Here is a 15,228-nt window from a genome sequence, read left to right on the forward strand (position 1 = left end):
CCAATTATATCTTCATGCTTTACGCTTAAAACGCTATAAAATGAAACCGTTTAAAAATGCTGTAGGGTAGACTGGGTACAGTTGTGCCAATTTTCGTTTGATCACCAATAATTTTGATATTTGACTAATTAGCTCGCAGAAAAGGAACTTGTATCGCAATTTGTACATTTGTGTACGTAAAAACACTCATATATTGTTCCTTAATACAATGTATTACTCATAAGATCAATTTAAAAAAAAATGGGAAAGTGTCACAACCGGCCACATACCAAGGGCGGTTGTGACATGCATAAACATATATCAAAATGGTCTATAATATCTTTTATTGTAGAAATGTTTAACATAATAAGCTTACAAACATAGTTTTAACAATCAACAAAACAACATTTGCTCTGTTCAAACTTGTAGCTGTAGAAAGGCTTGTAGCTTGAGCTACACGTACGAAATCCCTTGTTTCACTTCTTCATCGGCATCTTTTTATTTTTTGATATCACACTGCGCTCTTTCGGTCTTCCGCAAACGTATCCTGGACATCTAAAAGCAAAAAACAATAATATGAGATTTATTATATGTAAAGATATTCGTCACAACCGTACCCAAAAAAATTGACACAACCGTACCCAACGCATCATTTTGAAAACAAAAAATCGCCATGATTTTGCCAAATACTTTACGTAAAAAGAAATCACTTGTAATTAAATATTAATATTCAACTTTTAAAGAAAAAAATAACAAGATAATCTATCTGTATAAAAATAACAGTAATTAGGAAACGAAATCGAACAAAAATACTTACTTTTGATTGTTGAAAAGCAATGTGGGCTCCTGCTTACGTCAACGTCGTGCGCCGGCTAACGCAATACTGGGGAACGTGTTTAGGCTTGTGAGCCACGTCTTTCTCCCTCACAACCTCCCCCGTTTTACGTATAGTTTCGTTACAACTGCGACTGTCACTACCGTACCCTGGCACAACCGTACCCAGTTTACCCTACCTACATTTTTTTCTATCCACAAATGGGATTAAAATAAACCCCTATCTACAAAGCCACTTAAAGCGATATTTTTACTAAACCGTATTCAGTACGTAAGTAATATTGTTAGATAACCTAACAGTGTATACTCACTTGGCCTAATGCAATGTGTCGTCTGAAAGCAATTTGCTACACCGCATGCGGTCTTTCTTTCATTACTACCACCCATCTGGGTCCTTAGGAAAGTTCCGGATAACAGACACAACAATTTTCATCTCTATTATCTCACTATAAAGAGCGAAAATCATTTGCATCGTTTTGCGAGTTGTGGCGTTTAGATATTGGTTCTAAGACGGTTAGTTCGGAAGGGTCTGCTGTTTTTAAAGTGAATTATTTTAAAGGAATACTTGGTATAGCAGGGGCTTCGAAATATATGATTTTGACGGTACAGTTAATATTTTAGGGAGCTCGGATGTTTAGTAGGCTTTACGTGTATTAAGTTGAAGGGATCGTAAAAATCTGTATGTACTTGCATTTTATACGTTTTTTATTTCGTGGGGTGAACGGAGATTCAATAAAACGCCGTGATACGGTTAAGTTTACTCCATAGTGTTTTATTTCGGTTTGATTTTTTGGGAGTGGAGTGAGTTTTTTTTTATAGACTGCGAGATTGACTTGCAATATCCAATTTGTTTATTCATTCAATCTGCAGTGATAGTGTTCATATCTAAGTTATTGGCTGGTGTAGTGATCTATTGGTTGCTCAGATATTCCACTTGGTAGGTCATATAAGTACCTTTTGAGTGTGGCTACTCAATGCAGTTGCAATTTACGCTGCTCCGCTGGTTCTATTTGAAACAAGTATATTGCGGTGTTATATTGAGACCTTTTATTGTATCCCTATTAAGGAGATCTTTCACCATGAATAGCTAATGATATAAACTATACCTACCTTAACTCTCTTATTTTACAAGAACTATGCAATTAAGATAGACATATATGGCCTTACTACAAAAACTTAAACACCAGTTTTACACTTGTCTAAAAAAAATGCGGCTGCAAAATGAACCATATGTCAACGTCATAATTTGACATTTTTTTAGACAAGGCATAAACTGACGTTTAAAAGTTTTTGTGGTAAGATGGATAGAATTTTGTATATGTTACCGTAAGATTACAAACATCGTTAGATTACAATATATCTCGAGAGATTGCAAACTGTCGAATTATTGTGAACCGTAACAGCTGATTGCAATTTAACGCATTATTTTTCGCTATATTATAATCTATCGATGAGAAATTGTCAAATTGTCAACTGTCCGAAAGCTCTCTCTGATTGGTCAGTCTTTTTGTAAGATCGACCAATCACGACCAGCCGTTCTGTTCCCATGGAGTTCCCGTAGAGTTAGGAATGAAATAGAGGTGTCAGTTAAATAAAATAAATGCTCTTCAAAAATTCTTCAAGTATTAAATTTATATAAAAATAACTCTTATAAAAATACAGTTAGGTATTTTGTCTTCAAATACAAACTAATATTTAAAAATAAAATAAAAGGGGTGCTAATTAAACAGGCTTCTTTTTAATATCATTATTCGCCCCCAAAAATGTATGTTGCCTTCTAAATTACTAAGTCAGCCACAATTAATAAAGCGTCGAGCATCTAAATAATACTATCTTAGCCACGAGTTATCTTCCACTCTAAATACAACTCAGCATGGTGGTTATTTTTTTGCATCTAAATTTGTAGCATGCATTCTAACAGTAAACTTCTTAAATACTATTAAATGACATCATAAAAATATTTATTTACCTTCTAATTTTTTTACTCGTACCTACTGAGTTTTTTGTTTAAAATATAACACATCCCATATTAATTGACCCAGCATGGAAGTAAGTATGCAACATGCAGCAAGCATAACTTCTGTCACGGCTCCGGCGCTGCGGGGCTCCGGCGATCCCATGCGAGCTTATCGTCGCAGATGGTTTTCACGCTCACCACCGCAGCTTCGGCTTGCTGGCCGGCTCCGCCGGCCAGCCTCAGCCGCGGCGGCGAGCGCTGAAACTACCTGCGCCTCAGCTCGCAGGCCGCCTCGCCCCTCCGCGCCTACGCGGTTTTGAATTGCACTCTAGGGGTAGGGCAGACAAGACTACGTGGAGTCGGTTTTGCAGCGATTCGTTTTCGTCACTAACTTCAATTTTTAATAAAATTTTTAATTGTGTGTAATTTGAGTCTTAAAAATTAAGTACAATTTTTGATTTTATAAAAAATTAAACCGTCACTTATTTTTGCACGTCAAAGAGCTGTGACACCGGGAGTAGCAAAGAACATTGTCTTTTTTGACGTTCTACCAATCAGCGCGCAAGATGCATTCCGTTCTACGCCAGTTGACAATTTGACCGCTCTACATCGCTCTCGATCTTACAAAAAGACTGACCAATCAGGGAGAGCTTTCGGACAGTTGACAATTTGACAATTTCTCATCGATAGATTATAATATAGCGAAAAATAATGCGTTAAATTGCAATCAGATGTTACGGTTTACAATAATTCGACAGTTTACAATCTCTCGAGATAGATTGTAATCTAACGATGTTTGTAATCTTACGGTGACATATACATATCAATTTCTATCAGTGTTTTAGGCCAATACCAGTTCCAAAAATTGAAAGTATCCAGGCCAATACTGATCATTCTCAAAGGGATATCCTTTATTCTCTTATTTACGAATCTTCAACATCTTCCTGGAAAAAACCCAAAAATAACTCTTCAATCAAAACATAATGATGTACTTTCGCATCGTTCTATAATAACTCACACGTGACGCCCGTAACCGTATTTTAATTAACGCGCCTTGATTGACTTTGATTGAATTAGACGCTTTCACAGCTTTAATGACACTGAACGATACACATTTAATTTATATTGGATCCTGCAACGGGTTTGCTTGTTTTGAATTTTGGTTTTATTTACAGAGTCTGTAAAATTAGATACGAGTAGTTTGAAGGCTTTTTCGGTACAGCTACTGTCAGTTTGAGAAATATCCCAGATAAACTTTCAAAACGTATTTTTCTTTCTCAGAAAAATAAGTAGATTTTTCAATTATTGGCGAATGCTATAGTGAATCTCTCGCTGTGTAAATTCTGATCACAATTTTCTGAGCCACAACGGAGATACCTATTTAGAATTAGTGCGTCTTAAAGAATATTCCCACAAAAATAAATCTACAGTTAAATAAAACATAAGGTATAAACTAAAATTTATTTGACCCCTCATATTAAACATTACAACATCTAATATAAAATAAAGCGTTTTAGTACCACGGGTATAATTTCGACTTGCTATACGCCAGATAATATTTGAATGAATAGCTCTTTTTGGTAAAAATAAAAGAGAATACTGTGTTTTTATGACGTAAAGTGTAAAAATACTTTATCTACATGTAGGGCTGCCATCTCGAATTTCACCAAACCCGGACAAACATTAAAAAAACCCGGACATTTGGCGTAAATCGCATTTTTTCCCCGAAGGAGTACGATTTTTTTAAACAAAATAATACCTAATTTGTAATCCATTTACTATTAACACATACTTAAATCCAATGAGGTGCTTCTTTACATGAAAAGTGTCCGGGTTTTCCCCGGACACTTCTTGAAACCCCGCCCGGACGGCCCCCGGACGGCCTCCAAACGAGGACAAATCCGGGGAAACCCGGACGGATGGCAGCCCTATCTACATGAAACAGATTCAAAAAACTTACCAAGTACTATACAATATATATTTATTCTGAATATATATTGTTTCATGGTAACTATACAGGAATGAATTTTAAGCAGTGCACAAAAAAAAACTGGTGGTCCAGAATCATTAACAGAACATAATCTGCATCATCAGTAAAATTTTTTTTTTCATTCTTTTGTCCGCCCTAAAATCAGCAAAATATGGATACCAACTATTCTTACGCGCTCGGAGCAGCGCTCGCGTCAGTAAACCGGTTTCGCGTTGCCGCCGTGCCTACTATGACGACTGTGACCGTGCAATCGGTTACAAAATAAACATCTTTCGATATTGATAACATTTCTTTTTTGTACTAAAACACGACAAAATAAAAATATACGTATCTATAAAACTTATTTAACTATAAGTTGACAAAGTTTGCGCACTGGATAAAATTCATTCCTGTATAATTATACATTATTTTATAAATAGTTAACTTTATTCCGCATTGGCTGACACGGCTTACTTCGTACACGTTCAAAAGACTTTGTAGGTCTTTTTACAAAAAAAAAAATATTTTGTCATAGGAATCTATTAATTTCCATGTCAATCAAGCAAGCATAAAAGAATTCGCAAAATCGGTCCAGCCCTTCGCAAGTGATGTGATGACCAATGGAAAAAGGATGCATTTTCATATAAATACAACCCTCAAGCCTATGGGCCAGGCCACAACAGTGCGTTGCGGCGTCGCATCGCAAAAATCAACGACGCATATCATATTAATCGCATAGCTGTGCAATGTTGTTTTTGCGATGCGACGCCGCAACGCACTGTTGTGGCCTGGCCCTATCTAAGCCATTTCCCTCTATATTTCGATTCACAAACAAACACACAGCCAATACTCCCAGTTACGTTATACGTTAATTATCACTAAATTCTCTATTCATGACGTCATCGATACCTGCGAGTTGAACTACGTCATTGATTGCTGAGCCGGTGCGGTGTTGGCAATTAGTCCTTTTCAATCAGCACGGTGTGGGGTTTATTTTGCCTTTTTAAAGGGATAATTACTGTTGGCAAGCTTTATACTGGCGTTGTGATTTAAATAGAGAATGTTTTTGGTAAGAGTTATGGGAAATTGGCTGGTCTTTTGATCTTTTGAGCTTCAGTTTTATGTCGCGGCAGCAGTTTGAACGGAATGAAGAATATCGTTTAGAGAAATTCAATAACGCATTACTATTACTAGTCTAATTAGCAAATGGAAAATTTAAATTCAAAATGATACAATTATTTTCATGCAAATATAATATTTGTTGTTTCTACGGTAATATTAATTAACAACAAATAACATTGTTGAATGTTGGTTACGCCGTTCGATCTCGTCGTATCGTCAAAGGTTCCAGTGAGATTATAAAAACAAACAAACAACGTTATAGAAGAAAAAAACAAAACAATATCCTCCTCCACGAAAAGGCCAGTGTTTCTCCCACCAAAAACATTTAGGGTTCGCATAATAGCACACACATGCTAAGCTCAAAATATCGAATTTCAATTTTCGTACCGAAGCGCGCATATTTCGTTCCGAATTCCATACAAAAACCCTTTTTGGGACGGCCACAATAGGCTCGTGACAAGGAATTATCGGGGAGAGCTTGACGACCCGAATGTTACACTACAATGAGTTTCGAACTGGATTTTCTGTGTAGTTCGGAACGGTTTTTTTGGCGGTTTTCATATGTCTATTCTGATTGGTTACTTCTGATGGAATGTGCAAACGGAGTAATCTATGAATGGTATATCAAAGGGAACCGAATAGTGTTGATAAAGGTGACGAAATAGTCATAATAATATTGAATCTGTTATTAACTGTATAAACCTGAGTTTCCTTTTGATTTGTACAAAAGGACCAAAACAGTCTGGCTTAAAGGACCAAATAAAATTTACGAGTAATTTTAGAACAAATAGCAAATCCCTTTGGGCCACCTAATTTTTGTTTCAGCCCCTCAAAGTCATATTAAATGAATTAATTAAATGTAACACTAGAGGGTTCTATTCATATTTTCCTTTCCAACAATGGACTCTGCGAAAATTTATTAAAATATACCCGCAACTTATATTCGAAGGAACAAAAGGTACATGTTCACACATACACATTTTAACTACATACGAATAGATTTAACACACACATGAACTCTCATATTAATACGTACAGTGAAAAGGTACAATCATAAACAAAAGAGGAATAAAGTAAGCTTTCGACAAACAGGAAAAATAGTCCCGCAGTATACAGCCGAACAAAATCATTCGTTTAGTTCAGAGTTCGTTTAGTTTTTCCATTACAAGTTCAGCACGCAACCGAAGGATTACATTGCATTATTCTATTTTTTTTTTCAGCGGACCTTTATTTTATTCGGACTTTAATGGTTAGTGGTTTTGTTTGTGATTGTACCAAATTATTATTTGTTTTCTTGGAAGTTGACTTCATTCATTCGATTTTTTTTTATCCTGACAGATACACCTGTCAGGATAAAAAAAAATCGAATTTATAATTTATTTATTTGGATGTATTTTATTTGCAATAGTGCAAATAAAGTTACCGTAGACTAATATAATATTTTTGAATAACAGAATTTTAAGACTTTTACAAGCCGTTTGTTATTTCAAGATGTAGTCTGGTATAGGACCGGACGTTTTATTGTAATTCCATAATAATATATTACTTGCACATTGTTTTTTGCTTAGCGTGCTAATTTCAGGAATCCTGGGACCATTTACGAAAAATAATTTAAGTGTTATTAAAAAAAAAAACTAATTGAGCAAGGACAGGCTACTTTATAACTGGATGAGGGAAGTCGTTTTCTGGGGACGCAGGCAAAGGCACTGTTGGAAGTAATTATTTGTATAAAGCTATACCCCGCGCGGCGAATGATGATCCCTATGACAGTTCGTTAGCGCTTAACATTGTAGTGACGGCCTGTCACAACAAATCCTTAACAGGCCCATTAAAAATTCGAAAGGATTCTCGCCACAGAGTGTCTTTGGTAAGCACGTGTGCCTAGAATTTTCAGCTGTTTTCAGTGTTTTAGTGATCTTTTGTGACTTATTTTTGTGATTGTGTGTTGTCCTTGTGTTTGTTACCAGTAGTGTAGTGTTATTTAGGTAATTAACTAGGCTTAACAAGCACTATGGAACTCAATAAACCCCCCGACCCCGATCCTCCCGACATCTCTGCATTTGCTCCTCTTTCCCCCAATTACCCACTCTCCCAATTCGCCGATGTTGCTTGCAGCATCGCGGACTCCCTCACCTCATCACCCTCGAATGCCAGGAAACGCTCCGGAGATGATTCAAACATTGCCGTGTCAACCCCGCCACCGAAACAACTAAAGAATTTAATTGGCCGCAGCAGGTACTCTGCTACTGATAAGGCACCGTTCATTGTACACGTCTCTCGATTGGAACCCCAGCCTAACACCGGTACCTCTCTGCATCCAGTTACTTTTGGCATATTCCTTCAAAAACACAACATAACTTGCATTGTCCGCGATGGCGTTAAAAAAGTCGGCAGGAACCGTGTGTCGGTAGAATTCAAATCCCCTCAGGATGCGAATTCATTTATTATTAATAACATCCTTCCCAAAAATAGTTTTGTTGCCTCTATCCCTACTTTCAATATTACTCGCATGGGTGTTGTTACCGGTGTGCCCACTGATCTAAATGAAGAGGAAGCTCAAAGGTATCTACAAGTCCCCTCAGGTTGTGGTGAAATTCTAAAAGTGCGACGCATACATAGGAAAGTGGTGATTGATGGAGTGACACAATTTAAGGCAACAGAAACATGTGTTCTAACATTTGACGGTCAGGTATTACCACAAAGAGTTTTCTGTTGTTATACTTCCCTCCCAGTCCAACAGTATGTCTACCCCACCATCCAGTGCCGTAAGTGCTGTAGGTTCGGTCATGTGGAACTTGTTTGCCGGTCTAAACCCCGCTGCAGTAAATGCGGCCATGATCACCCTGGTGATGGTTGCAGCATTTCTGAGGCGGAGGCATTTTGTGTGCTCTGCTCGGGGAATCATTTTGCGAATAGCAAATCTTGCCCGGAGCTGGGCAGACAGAAGGCCATTAAGACTGTTATGGCTGAGAAGTCCCTCTCATATGCTGAGGCCAGCAAAACTATCCCAATTGTTTCTCGCAACTACGCGAATGCTACAAAAGCAGTTCCTGCCCCCACTCAGTCATATCGCAAAACCGTTTTTCTTAAGCCGAAGACCCATGCCCCTCTATCTCCCTCTTACGATAAAGCTGCTCATCAGCAAATCATTAACTCCCCTGCATCTTCACAGCCTGATGGCTGCGCTTTAAATAACCCATTCGTCGATAATAATACTTCATCACTGATAGAAATTCTTGTTAAACTTTTAAGTACAATTTTATCTTCTAATAATGCACAAATACCGTCCAACGTTGCCTATCAACTAGTTAACTTGCTCTCAAATATTAAAAATGGCGTCCCGTCAAATATTCCTACAATGGAATGTGAGGAGCGTGTGACATAAGAAACACGACCTCATATTCCTTCTCAATAAATTCAAGCCTTTGGCTTGCTCAATTGCTGAGACTTGGCTTACCCCGAGTCTCAGTTTTAATATACCACTTTTTAATATTCTCAGATGTGACAGATCTGATGGCTATGGAGGGTCGGCTCTCCTTGTTAATAATCGTGTTCCACTCTCAACCCTAAGCCTTTCTGCTCTGGATCTGGATGCTCTGTAGTCGCAGGTAGAGTTGAAGGTATCACAGTTTTATCTGTCTATATCTCCCACCCACAGCACAGGTTCTTAGGTACTATTAGAGACATCCTAAACAATATTGTAGGACCCGTCCTTGTTATGGGTGATTTCAACTGTCACCATTTTAGATGGGGTTCCAATCGCTGTGATTCTTTTGGGGAAGGTTTAGTAGAAATCTTGGATGACCTAGACCTTTGCATCCTAAATGATGGTAGTCCTACTCGTAGATCCCTCCCCGGTCAGCAAAAGAGTTGTGTAGACCTCACATTCTGTTCAGTAGAGTTGGCGGCATCAATTCATTGGGAATGTACTAGCCTTACGCATGGTAGCGACCATTACCCTATTGTTATAACTTTTCTTAATAAAACCTATTTAGAGAAAACTTCTCCTCCACTATTGAAGTACAACCTGACCAAACCTGATTGGTCGAAGTTTTCATCTTTACTGGAGGAGAAAATCAGTTCGCTTCCAAATTTAACTTCGAGTTCCCAAGTTTCTTCTGGTCACTGCCATGCTAAGAGTTGTTACGATGGCTTTATCTCGGCCATTACTTCAAGTGCAGACACTTCCTTTTCATTGCGTAACTGTGCCAGAAATAAAATCCCGTCACCGCCGTGGTGGGATCAAGAATGCACATCGGCTGTCAAAGAAAGGAAAGAGGCCGAAAAACAGTACAATGAAGCGATGAATAGCGACAATCTCCTGCGGTACAGACGAGTGTTTGCTCAATCTCGGCGGCTTCTTCATAAGAAGAAACGTCGTGGTTGGGTTAAGTTTTGCACTTCTCTATCCCCTTCCACTCCCATATCAGCAGTATGGAAGAGCATTAACCGTTTTAGGCGAGGCTGCTCCCCATCTATCTCCTCCCCCATCACGAGAGAAACTGCTGAATCCTTCTTCGACAAAATTGCTCCAGCCTATGTTCCTTCATTTCCAGAACTTCTGCTACCGTCTGTAAATATTTTGGACGATCCTATGAATGAACCATTTTCGTTGGAGGAACTTGATGCGGTGTTACGTCATGTTAGGGATTCCGCCCCAGGCATAGACGGCATACCGTACTCATTTGTAGCTCATTCCGGTTCTCAAGCTAAGCAATACTTCCTGGAAATTATCAATTATTGCTATCAATATGGTTGGGTTCCTGACCAGTGGAAAGTCCAAATAGTTATTCCGCTCTTGAAACCTGGCAAGACTGCTGATGATCCGAATGGCCTTAGACCAATTGCTTTGTCCTTAGTGTTGGCCAAGTTACTGGAACACTTAATTGAAAATAGGCTTGAGTGGTTGGTTGAGTCTAGGGATTTACTGCCGAGCCACCAGTTTGGCTTTAGAAAGGGGCTTAGTACCATGGATAGTGTGGCAATTTTGGTAACCGACATCCGTACAGCCTTTTCCAAAAATGAATCTGCTGTAGCCGCATTCCTTGACATATCTTCCGCATACGACAGCGTTCTTCTTCCAGTTCTCAGGCAGAAACTGCAACAGCTGAGGATTCCGGGTAAGATGGTACAATGTATATGCGCACTCCTTATGTCTCGCTCATTAATGCTCAGAGTGCAGGGGGAGGTATTCGAGGTGAGGCAGACGTGGAAGGGCCTTCCTCAAGGCTCTGTTCTAAGCCCTTTACTCTACAATCTTTACACGGCAGACATTGGCTCCAGCCTTAATTCTGATTGTCATTTACTGCAATACGCTGATGATCTGGCGTTGTATGTTGTCAATCCATCCATCGAGGATGCTGCCTCATCTCTCTGTCTCTCCCTGGAATCTCTGCACACATGGCTTCTGGACCATGGTCTCTCATTATCCGCCCCAAAAAGCTCGGTAGTGATCTTCTCCCGAAAACGACTGATCCCTCAGGTCTCAGTGAACATCCAAGGACAAGGCATCCCCATAGCCAAAAAGGCAAAATTTTTAGGGGTTCATTTAGATTCAAAATTATCCGGTATTCACCACATAAATTATCTAATCAAAAGATGCGAACGAGTCATCTCCATTTTGAAAGCTCTTTCTGGGGTCTGGTGGGGGGCACACCCCTTCACTATGAAATTAATTTATAATGCTTTAGTCCGTAGCATTCTGGATTATGGGTCTCACTTGGTGATTCCTGGTAACAAGGGTGCCTTGGCCGGCTTAGATAGGATCCAATCTCAATGCCTCCGGATCATCACAGGTTGCATGAAATCGTCGCCTATTAACGCCTTACAGGTCGAATGCGCTGAACCTCCTTTAGCCCTGAGACGTCAGTACCTTGCTTCCCGTTTTTTGTCCAGGGTTATTCCTAAATCATCCCACCCTCTCATCCCAAAACTCAGAGAGCTTGACACTCTTTGTCACAGCTCAAAATATTGGGAACATAAAGAAATCCCCTTATTCCTGAAAGCATTCCGATTTTTTCAAAATTTAGAATCTCCTATTGCATCACATCCCAGACTTCCTTTATTTAATTATCCCTATGATGTACTTTGCTTCACTCCTAATATATTTTATAATATTGGCATATCTAAAAACTCCCCATCGGCAAATTCGACCTTTAATGCGGTTTTGGGTGAACGATAGTCTGGGTTTCAAAGGTTCTTCACGGATGCTTCCAAATTGAATGACGGTTATACTGGGGCCGCGGTTTATTACCAGAACTCGAAAATTATTATGAAATTCAGATGCCCAAAGGAGTCTTCTATATTTACAGGCGAGTGCGTGGCATTATTGGAAGCTTGTCATTTTATAGAGTCCCATGAGATCAACTTCGGAGTTATCTTTACTGACTCCCTTAGTTGCCTCCAAGCCCTATCCCAGAATCCCTTTAGATCTAAACTCCATTGTCCTATTGTCCTAGATACCAAAAAGTCCCTTTTCTCTTGCACTCGACAAGAGAAAGTTGTCCACCTAGTTTGGATTCCCAGTCATTGCGGTATAACGGGAAATGAATGTGCGGACGCATTGGCTAAAGATGCATGCACATCTGAATCAGCGGCAATAAACGTACCTAAATTGAGTCTTGAGACCTCGTGGCAGGAATGGTGGAATATCTCCAGCAGAAAGAAGGGTAGTTCATACTACGCTATCCAACCGGCAGTAAAATCGAAACCGTGGTTTACTCGTTTTAAAAAATACCCTAAACAGGTTATTTCGGTTCTATGCAGGATACGTTTAGGACATTGTTGTACTCCGGTCTTCTTGCGCAAAATTCAGGTGCAGGACTCATCTCTCTGCGAGTGTGGACTGGATGAGGGTTCCCTGGACCATATATTTTTTAATTGTCCCAATAACTCATCTTTTGATTTATATGGTCGTCTCCAAAAACTGAAGATTCCTCTCCCTACTAATTTCCGTTCCCTCTTAACTTACTCCTGTCCAGAACTGCTCCAGGCGCTATTGATGTCCATCCATCGTAATAATATTAAATTATAAACTCTGGCCTATCTATTTAGACCACTGTTTGTATAGTTGTGGTATATATGTTACTTGTTTTATATTACTAACATTTTGTTATTATTTATATATGTAAATGTATTTCTGTTTGTTTCAGTGCCGTCCTACTAACACGATAAGTTACACAAGTTTGACTACAACATCAACTTAATTTTGTCTTTTTGTCAATCACAAGCACTACTTGCTTCTCCTTCCACTTGTCATTGGCAGAATCGTCGACGTTTGCATCGACATGGATTGCCATAAATAAAAATAGAATAGAATAGAAAAATTCGAAAAAATCATTACGTAATGATTTTTTCGAATTACGTAATGTTCGGAAATAATGGAAAAAAACTCAATCGAAATGTACATGGTACGTGCTGCAAAAGTTACGTCGTCAAGCTGTTATCGAAAAAAAGGGACACATCGATAAACAAAATATCGATAATTTGTTGGAAGAAAACAAATGCTTTGAGTAACAAAAAAAAACACAGTGTATATTTGTATTTTATTTAATCAATCTGAATCCTCCGAAAAATCCGAATCCTCAAAATCTGAGTCCGAACTGCAGCTATCCGTGACGTTTATTAGTAAAGGTTGGTCAATAATATTGTCGAATTGAACATCTCGATAACATTTGGTTGTTCACGAGCAAAATATTCTCGCAAACGAACTACAAACTGGCTAACTTCACTGTTGAGAACAGTTTTCCGCTGTCTTTTCGGCATTTTGCAAAACCGAAAATCAACAAATGACAGCGAAAACAGAAACAAAACTCAGCTCACAAAGAAACACGTGGCGCATACAAGGCGTTAGAGCACTCGCAAGTAGTCGCAAGCAGACTAACAAGACATGATATGACTGAATTAAAAAAATACGGTAGGTCTATGTCTATGTCCACCTTTTAAATATTTTTCCATGAAGCTGGAAATTATGAATTCTTTAAAATTAAATTCAAAAAGAATTCTAAAAATTCTTCCCTTTAAATTGTGCAATTTTAATAAAAATTAATGTACAGTAAAATAAAATATAATAAAGCCGTTGAATGACCTGGCTGAATGACATGACCTTTGCCTAACAGAATTTTATCGAAGTTTCGCATCACTATTACTACTGTCAGTTGAAACGTCATACGGATCATGATTCGCCGCGCGGGGTATAGTAAGGTAATAGAATTTATTTGTTTTCGTGCATTTTATTTATTTAATATTAAAGTCAGCATTGGTTCCTAGGAAGTGTCGAGCTATATAAAGATTAGCTCTTCAGGACGCAACTTCTTGACATTTTAATTTAGCATTCTTTCGTACACTTTTTCGTTGCAAGCAATTTTGCAGTTTTCAACTATTTTCCTAGTTGTTATAAAGGTGTTTTTGATAATCACGTGATTGTCGGTCCAAATTGAAAGTAAGTAAGCTAAGCTTATTTAGAAATTATATTAAAAGAAGTGCGTTAAACCGCGTAGATTCTGCTGGATCTATTTCTGTGCACTGATTGCTTTGTAAAAGTTAGTGTTGAAAAATAAATATTGACAAGAACCATTTATTAATCGAACATTTCATCCGAATGCCCTTTTTACGAATGAGTAGTGCACATTCAACAATTGATATGATACGAAAATTTAATAATAAAGTTTCAAAAACAAAATGGTTTTGATGCACGGCAGGTAAGTACGTTTATTTCAACTTTTTGTTAAAAACTGTTACCGGAATCCACCTCTAGCGCTGAATTTGTTTTAGTTGTTTGTATCATTGTTCAAACGGAGTTGTATTTAATTGATATAAAAGTTGGATCCATACACATTTTTGACCGTATCCCTGGAATTTTGAGCGTCATCAGATTGGGGTTTGTGTTTTTGCATATAGGTATACATATTAACGTTTCGCAGAAGCAGATGCTTTGACACATTTTATAAATGGTTATTTCCTGTGTTACTACGGATATGAATAGCACTTTATTTCTGTATCTTTGTATCTACCTACGAACAGGAGGTGTAAAGGCTAAAAATCTTGGCCCTTAACCCAGCAACAAGACGAAGTCGACTAAGCTATTTTATTTAAATCAGATCCGTAGTTGTGGTGTAAAAATAGAGAAACAGAGAGAACTATGTAATTACTTTCGCATTTGATTGTGACTTTTTTCGTGGTAGATTTCTCGTGAACAGTCCGATATTTTCAAAAATCACTATTAGTTAAAAAAATTGCGGACCCCATACCAACAGCAAAATACCTATCCCGGAATTTAATATTTGCGTCGGATATTCATTGGTTGTGTGGGGTTATCATCAAACAAAAATATCAAACTAGACTGTTCATAAATCCCTTTGTTGGTGTT

General features: G+C 38.2%; 2 long non-coding RNA genes across 2 annotated transcripts; one reads left to right on the plus strand and one right to left on the minus strand.

Annotated features, from left to right (window-relative positions):
• Nucleotides 1–306: 306 nt before the first annotated feature.
• LOC124642335 lies at nt 307–993 on the minus strand. Its single transcript, XR_006985752.1, has 2 exons — nt 797–993; nt 307–534 (listed from the first exon to the last, which is right to left on the minus strand). It is a non-coding gene; the product is annotated as an uncharacterized LOC124642335 (long non-coding RNA).
• Nucleotides 994–10,929: 9,936 nt separating this feature from the next.
• On the plus strand, nt 10,930–13,183 carry LOC124642474. Its single transcript, XR_006985772.1, has 2 exons — nt 10,930–10,981; nt 13,013–13,183. It is a non-coding gene; the product is annotated as an uncharacterized LOC124642474 (long non-coding RNA).
• The last annotated feature ends 2,045 nt before the right edge of the window (nt 13,184–15,228 follow it).

Source organism: Helicoverpa zea, chromosome 24 (assembly GCF_022581195.2).
Source record: "Helicoverpa zea isolate HzStark_Cry1AcR chromosome 24, ilHelZeax1.1, whole genome shotgun sequence".
Lineage (NCBI taxonomy): Eukaryota > Metazoa > Arthropoda > Insecta > Lepidoptera > Noctuidae > Helicoverpa > Helicoverpa zea.